The 9107-nt window shown below is 21.7% G+C and overlaps 1 protein-coding gene across 1 annotated transcript in view; it reads right to left on the reverse strand.

Annotated features, from left to right (window-relative positions):
• The window catches only part of LOC117174940 (syntaxin-binding protein 5), a 48483-nt gene that overhangs the window by 10861 nt on the left and 28515 nt on the right, over positions 1–9107 (reverse strand). The window lies entirely within an intron of this gene.

The following is a 9107-nucleotide window of genomic DNA, read 5'->3' on the forward strand; positions in this document are numbered from 1 at the left end:
TCCCTTTTAATCATTAAAATTCTTTAAAATTCTTTGATATTTTTTTAAATAAACTAAGAAACCTCTTGAAGTCTTTTAAAATCTCGTGAACATTTTAGAAATACCTAGAATTGTTTTGAAATCTTTAAAATCCCTTAAAATTTTTAAATCTTCCAAATCTTGAAATCCCTTAAAATCATTTGAAATCTTCAAAATCTTGAAATCTGTTGAAATCTCTTTTAATCATTAAAATTCTTTAAAATTTCTTGACACCTTTTAAAATGCCCTAAAACCCTCGAAATACGTTAAAATCCTGTACAAACATTGAAATCTGTTAAAATCCTCTTAGAATTCCTAGAAAATTCATTAATATTTTTATAACACTATAAAATCCTTTTAAAAAACCTCTTGAAGTATTTTCAAATCTCGTGAATAATTTAGAAATCCCTTGAATTGTTTTGAAATCTTTAAAATCCCTTTAAATTTTTGAAATCTTGAAATCCCTTAAAATCTTTTGTAATTTTCAAAATCTTGAAATCTGTTCAAATCCCTTTTAATCATTAAAATTCTTTAAAATTCCTTGAAATCTTTTTAAATAACCTAAAAGCTTTGAAATCCGTTAAAATCCTCTTCAAATTGAAAATGCCTTAAAATCACTTCGAACCTGTTAAAATCTTTGAAATACCTTGAAATCTTACAAATCTTGAAATCCCTTTAGGAATTTTAAGATCTTCAAATTTTTTGAAATCTCTGAAGGGATTTTATCCCTTGAAATCTTTAAAATTCTCTAAAATCTTTCGATATTTTTTAAAATACCCTCGAAACTCTAAAAATAACTTAAAATCCTTTAAAACCACTGATAACTGTTAAGATCCTCATTTTAAAAATTCGTCAATCTTTTTGAAAGAATATAAAATCCTTTCGAATAACCTGAAATGATATGAAATCCTTTAAAATATTTTGGAATCTGTTCAAATCTCGTGAAATTTTTAGAAATCCATTGAACTCCCTTAAAATTTTAAAATCCCTTAAAATCTTTCTAAATCTTCGAAATCCTTTTAAAAATTTTTAAAACTTCCATTTTTTAGAATCTCTGAAGGAATTTCATACCTTGAAATTTTCAAAATTCTCAAAATTTTCTAAAAAAATTCATCTTTAACAAAAAAGTTTAAATTTAAACCAAATAATTTTATTTACAACATAAAAGATAAGTTTTCAACTGAAATTATCAATATTATCTGGAATACTTGAATTTTGAACACAAAGGGAAGAATTTTTAAATAAGAAGATTAATTTTAAAAGAAAAAGATGATTTTAAATTAAATTTTTTCTAATGAAATAGTTGAAATTTTAATTAACAAAATACAAATTTTCATCCAAATTGTTGAATTCTGAACAAGTAAAGATCAAATTTCAATCAAAAAAGGACATTCAAATTTTCAGTTAAAGGAATTAATTTTCAACAAAATTAAATAATTTTCAATTAAAATTATGGATTTTCAACTGCAATAGTTCATTTTATCCCTTGAAATATTCAAAATTCTCTCAGATCTCTTGATATTTTTTTCAATACCCTCGAAACTTTCAAATACGTTAAAATCCTTTAAAACCACTAAAATCTATTAATATCCTCTTAAAATATTTTAAAAATTCGTCAATCATTTTGAAACCCTATAAAATTCTTTCGAATACCTAAAATCAGTTGAAATCCTTTCAAAGCTCCTAAAATCTGTTGAAATTTTTTGAAATTCCTTAAAATCCCTTAAAATGTTGAAAATCTTGAAATCCTTAAAAATCTTTCTAAATCTTCGAAATACTTTTTAAAATTTTGAAATCTCTAAAGGAAATTTATCTCTTGAAATCCTCAAAACTCTCTAAAATCTCTTGAAATTTTAATAAATACCCTAGAAACTTTTAAATTCCTTAAAGTCCTTTAAAACAACTGAAATCTGTTAAAATCATCTTAAAATATTTTAAAAATTCGTCAATCATTTTGAAACCCTATAAAATTCTTTCGAATACCTAAAATCAGTTGAAATCCTTTAAAAGCTCCTTGAATCTGTTCAAATTTTGTGAAATTTTTAGAAATTCCTTAAAATCCCTTAAAATTTTGAAAATCTTGAAATCCCTTAAAATCTTTCTAAATCTTCGAAATACTTTTTAAAATTTTGAAATCTCTAAAGGGAATTTATCCCTTGAAATCTTCAAAATTGTCTAAAATATCTTGAAATTTTATTAAATACCCTAGAAACTTTTAAATTCCTTAATGTCCTTTAAAACAACTGAAATCTGTTCAAATCCTCTTAAAATATTTTAAAAATTCGTCAATCGTTTTGAAACCCTATAAAATTCTTTCGAATACCTAAAATCAGTTGAAATCCTTTAAAAGCTGCTTGAATCTGTTGAAATTTTGGGAAATTTTTAGAAATTCCTAAAAATCCCTTAAAATTTGGAAAATCTTGAAATCCTTTAAAATCTTTCCAAATCTTCGAAATACTTTTTAAAATTTTGAAATCTTCAAAATTTTGAAATCTCTAAAGGGAATTTATCCCTTGAAATCTTCAAAATTGTCTAAAATTTCTTGAAATTTTATTAAATACCCTAGAAACTTTTAAATTTCTTAATGTCCTTTAAAACAACTGAAATCTGTTCAAATCCTCTTAAAATATTTTAAAAATTCGTCAATCATTTTGAAACCCTATAAAATGTTTTCGAATACATAAAATCAGATGAAATCTTTTAGAATTTCTTGGAATCTGTTCAAATCTCGTGAAATTTTCTAGAAATCCCTTAAAATTTTTCGAAATCTTCGAAATCCCTTAAAATTATCGAAATCCTTTTAAAAAATTAGAAATCTTCAAAATTTTTAAATCTCTGGAGGAATTTTACCCCTTCAAATCTTCAAAATTCTCTAAAATCTCGTGAAATTTTTTAAAATACCCTCGAAACTTTCAAATACGTTAAAGTCTTTTAAAATAACTGAAATCTGTTAAGATCCTCTTTAAAATTTTTTAAAATCTCTAAAATTTTGAAATATTTTTCATTTCCATTTTTGAGATTCTAATTAAAAAGAAAAATTTATATATATATAAAAGACGAGAAAAAAATCAAAGAAAGTAGTTTCGAGGATGCCTGCTCTTTTCTTTTCTTTTTTTCAGTTAGATATTTCTTTTTATTGAAAGAGAAACACTTAAGAGTATATTATCCAAATTAAATCTTTAGATTCTTGCTTTTTTTCATTTCTAAGAATTTCGTAGTTAAAATTGAATGCTGGGGGTTAAAGAGAAATTAAAATTTTGATTAATTTCAGACCTCGAACTCACATCACAGATCATAAATATTATAAATAGTGTAAATTTGGTTAAATATTTAATTTTTTTACTTAAAAATTGATAAATTTGACAGAAAATGAAAATATTTAATACAGAATCAATCTGTTTTGTAGAATCTTTTTTAGTTTAAAAATTAAATTTTTTAGTTAAAAATTTTCAGAAACGAAAAAATATCACCCAAAGATTAATAAAATAAAATTTGAATGAGCATCACCATCCTTGGTTTAATCTATTTAATTGAAAACTTACGTAACTTATTCAAAATTTGTCTTTTTGGTAGAAAATTAATCATCTTGGTTGAAAATCCAAATATTTTGAAAAAGTTGATTTACTTTGTTCAAAATACGTCTTTTTAGTAGAAATTTAAACTTTTTGGTTGAAAATTCGACAATTTAATATAAAATTGAAGTATTTTGTTGCAAATTCGCCTTTACTGGAGGAAAATTATTGTCCATAATTAAAAAATCCACTATTCGAATAAAAATGTCCCGTACTTCATTGAAATTTTAATCTTTTTGATAGAAAATACATTAAATAAAAATATAAAAATACATTTAAATAAAAATCTTTTTTTTGTTAGAATATCAACTATCACATTTTTCATTTAAAAAACATATTTTTAGGTTGAAAATTCAACTCCTTAGTTTAAAGTTGAACTACTTTATTTAAAGTTAATTTTTTGGCATAATTTTAGTTAATTATTATTTTATGTAACTAGAAACTAAAATGTTTTGTAGAAAATTCAACAATTTGGCAGAAAATTAAACTATTAGTTGAAAGTTAATCTTCTTGGTTGAAAGTTCAACTATTTTGATAAAAATTCATTTATTTTGTTGAAAATTCGTCTTTTTTTTGTAGAAAATATTTTTGTTTTAATTAAAAATCCAACTATTCGGTTAAAAATTAATGTTTCTAGTTAAAGATTCAAGTATTTGGTTGAAATTTGTTTTTTTTTTTCTTGAAAATTCAACTAATTGGTTTCAAATTTATATATTTTGCCGGTATAATCTAGTTTAATTACGGAACAAACTCATTGATTGAAAATTTGTCCTTTTTGGTTTAATTCAACTGTTTTTGATTTTGGCTAAAAATCTTTTACTTCATTAAAATATCAACTATTACATTTTTTGTTAAATCAGATATGAGAAAATAATTCTGTAGTGTCATTTTTTTTTTTTTTTTTTTTTTTTTGAAATAGTAGACAATATTTTTTTAATTCATGACATTCATTGTAAACACCTTTAACACACAAAAAAAAGAAAAACATTGCAAAATAAATTCATTTTGGAAAGAACACTTAAATTTTCCACTAAAAAAATACCAATTAAAAAAAGTTGGAAAAGTTAAACTCTTAGTTGAACAAATTATATTTCAAAACAAACAAAAATGACACTACAGCACTATTTTCTCATAATTATTTAAAAAAAAAGGATTTTAATCAAAATAGTTCAATTTTTAAGAAAAAAGGTGAATTTTCAAATCAAATTATTAATATTTCACTGCAATAGTTTAATTTTAAAACAAAAAGATGAATTTTCAATTGAAATGATGAATTTTTAACGAAATAGTTGAATTCTTAATTAAAGAAGACAAATTTTTCAATAAAACAGTTGAATTTTGGAATAAAAAAAATAATAATTTTCAACCGAAAATGAAAAAGAATCATTTTCAGATAAAAAACTCAATTTTAAACCACACCTAAGTCAATCAAAACTTAAATTATTAAATTTTAAGTTCAAAAGCTTACTTTTTAACCAAACAAATGAATTGTCAACTACAACTATAAAATTTTCAATTGGAATAAGTTAAACTTTCAGTTAAAATCATGACTTTCACAAAAAAACCAAAAAAGATTAATTTTCAACCAAGAAAATTAATTGCTACCAACAAAGAAGAATTTTCAACTAAAAAGATCATTTTCAACCATAAACTTGAATAATGAAATTTTTCGTCAAAAAATGAATGTTTAACGAAAGAGATGATCTTTAAGTAAAATTATAGAATATTCAACTGGAATAATAGTTACATTTTCAATAAAAAAAAATCGCAACCAATAAATATCAAAAGAAAAAAAAGTTTTCCAATCAGAGAGCTCATTTTTCAATGAAAGAAATGAATTTTAATTTTAAAATTCGAATCTTGAACCAAAAAAAAAATTAATTTTTAACGAAAAAATTTAACTTTTAACCAAATCATTTCATTTCCAACCTAAAAGATAAATTTTCAACTAAAATGATAAATATTATCTGGAATACTTGAATTTTTAAACAAAAAGAGGAATTTTTAAATAAGATTAACTTTCAAAGAAAAAGATCATTTTAAATTAAATTTTTTTCAATGAAATAGTTGAATTTTTAATTAACAAAATACAAATTTTCATCGAAATTGCTAAATTTTGAACAAGTAAAGATCAATTTTCAAATAAAACTATGAATCTTCAATTGGAATAGTTGAATTTCAAACCAAAAAGATTAATTTTTATTTGAAATGATGAATTTTTAAACAAGTAGATTAATTTTGAATAAAAATTTAATTTTCTACGAAAAAAATACAATTTTTCAACAACACATGAATTTTTAATTAAAGAAGACAACTATTCAACTAAATAGGTAAATTTCTAACTAAAAATAGAATAATTTTGAACCGAAAATGAAAAAATAACATTTTTAGTTTAAAAAATTAATTTTAAAACAAATATAAGAGTTTTATTAACTTTCTAAGAAAAATATTATTTTCACTTAACATTTTTTCAATGAAATAGTTGAATTTTTAGTTAAAAAAATACACATTCTTACCTAAATTGTTGAATTTTGAACAAGTAAAGATCAATTTTCAACCGAAAGTAGACATTAAAATTTTCAGGTGAATGAATTAATTTTCAACTAAACTGTTGAACTTTCAACCATAAAGGCGAATTTTTCAAAAATTGCATACATTTTTATAACAGCAGTCTAACTTATAAATAAAAAATATCAATTTTCAACCAAATAGTTAAAAGATACATTTTAAATCAAAAATAGAATGGTTAGACTTTCTGTTAAAATTTCCAGAAAAATCGTTACATTTTCTACCGGATAAGTTAATTTTTTAGTTTAAAAAATTTTTACTTTCAAGAAAGTACTTACATTTTCAACCACAGATGAATTTTCAATTAAAATGATGAATCTTCAACTGGAAAAGTAGAATTTTTTACCAAAAAGAGGAATTTTCTACCATAAAGATTAATTTTCTAGAAAAAAATACTAATTTTTCACAAAATACATAAATTTGCAAGCAACTAGTTTAATTTCGAAATGAAAATATAAATTTACAAAAAGATATTTTCGACCCTAAAGATTAATTTTCTGCAAAACAGTTTAATTTCTTCATAAAAAATATAAATTTCTAACTAGTTTATTTTTATCTAAGATAATTTTAAAAAATATAATAAAATGGTTCCAATTTCCGTTAAAAATATCATTTTTAACAAAAAAAAGAACGGATTTTCAGCAAAATAGTTAAATTTCCAACTAAAATAGTTTAATTTTTAGTGTAAAAAAATTTGTTTTAGAGTTTAAAAAAATGAATTTTCATTTAAAATTATAAATCTTTAACTGGAATAGTAGAATTTTATACAACATTTTTTTTAATTTGCAAATAAAAAATATAAATTTCCAACCAAATAATTGAATTTTTCTCTAAACAAATTTATAATAAGAAAAAAGAATGGTTCAATTTTCGGTTAATAATCTAATTCTTATCAACAAAAAAGAACAGATTTTCAGGAAAATAGTTAAAATTTCGACTGGAATAGGCAAATCATAAAATAAAAAAATATATTTTCAAGAAAGTGCTTACATTTTCAACCGGAGATACAATTTTAATAAAAATGATGAATCCTAAAATATAATAGTTCAATTTTATACCAAAAAGATGAGTTTTCAACCCTAAAGATTAATTTTCTACAAAAATGTTCATTTTTCTTAAAATACAAAAAAATTTTAAAACACTACTTTATTTTCTAAATAAAAAATATCAATTTTCAACCAAATCCTTCAATTTTTATCTAAAAAAATATGAAATTTCAACCAAAAACAGAATGGTACATTTACTGTTAAAAATCTAATTCTTAAACAACAACAAAAAACGGATTTTCAAAAAATAGTTAAACTTTCTACTGGATTAGTTAAATCTTTAGTTAAAAAAAATATTTTCCAGAAAGTTCTTACATTTTCAACTGGGAATATTGAATTTTATACCAAAAAGATAAATTTTCAACCATGAAGATTAATTTTCTACAAAAAATGCTAGTTTTTCACAAAGCGCATAAATTTGGAAACAACTAGTTTAATTTCTAAATGAAAAATATAAATTTTCAACCAAATAATTGAATTTTTATCTGAAAAATATGCATTTTCAACCAAAAATAGAATTTCCTGTTAAAAATCTAATTCTTAACAACAAAAAAACCCGAATTTTTCCAGCAAAATAGTTACATTTTCAGCTGGAATAGTTCAATCTTTAGTTAAAAAAAAAAAATTATTTTCAAGACAGTACTTACAATTTCAACCAGAAAAACATTTTCAATTAAAATCATGAGTCTTCAAAATGGGATAATTAAATTTTCTACCAAAAAGATTAATTTTAAACCCTAAAGATTAATTTTCTACAAAAATGTTCATTTTTCACAAAATACATAAATTTTCAAACAGCTTGTTTAATTTCTAAATAAACAATATCAATTTTCAACTAAACAGTTGAATTTTTATCTAAAAAATATGCATTTTCAACAAAAAATCTAATTCTTAACAAAAAAACCCGAATTTTTCCAGTAAAATAGTTACATTTTCTGCTGGAATAGTCAAAACTTTAGTTTAAAAAATTGATTTTCAAGAAAGTCCTTACATTTTCAACCAGAAATACATTTTCAATTAAAATGACGAGTCTTCAAAATGGGATAATTGAATTTTATACCAAAAAGATGACTTTTCAACCATAAATATTAATTTTCTACAAAAAATGCTAGTTTTTCACAAAGTGCATAAATTTGGAAACAACTAGTTTAATTTCTAAATGAAAAATATAAATTTTCAACCAAATAGTTGAAATTTATTCTTAAACATTTTTTAACAAAAATAGAATGGTTCCATTTTTTACTAAAAATTGAATTCTTAAAAAAAACGGATTTCCAGCAAAATAGTTAAATTTTCTACTGGAATAGTTAAATCTTTAGTAGAAAAAAATTTATTTTCAACTGGGATAATTAAATTTTATACCATAAAGATGAATTTTCTACAAAAATGCTAATTTTTCATAAAATACATAAATTTTCAACCATACAGTTGAAATTTTATCTGAAACATTTTTTAACAAAAATAGAATAATTCAAAATTTTTTTCTAAAAATCTAAGTCTCAAACAAAAACGGATTTGCAGCAAAATAGTTAATTTTTCTGCTGGAATAGTTTATTTTAAGAACATTAATTTTGGAGATTAAAGGATCAATTTTCATTAAGTTTTTGAAGCTACAAAATTTGTAATTTAATGACAGATGAATTTTCATTTAAAGTTTTAATCTTCAAACAAAAAAATGAATTTTTAATTTGAACCACTTATTTGAATTTTTGTACTAAAAAAAAAAAGAACATGAATTCGCAACGAAGCAATATAACAAAATTTTCTATTACAATCGAACAGTATTTCTTCTTTGAAATACTACGAGGGTAGTTCAATAAGTCCTTAGAATGAAGTATAAAAACAATTTTTTTTGGGTAAATTTTTTTTTATATTTCAACATAATCTCCTTGGAGCTCTATAC

Source organism: Belonocnema kinseyi, chromosome 6 (assembly GCF_010883055.1).
Source record: "Belonocnema kinseyi isolate 2016_QV_RU_SX_M_011 chromosome 6, B_treatae_v1, whole genome shotgun sequence".
NCBI lineage: Eukaryota > Metazoa > Arthropoda > Insecta > Hymenoptera > Cynipidae > Belonocnema > Belonocnema kinseyi.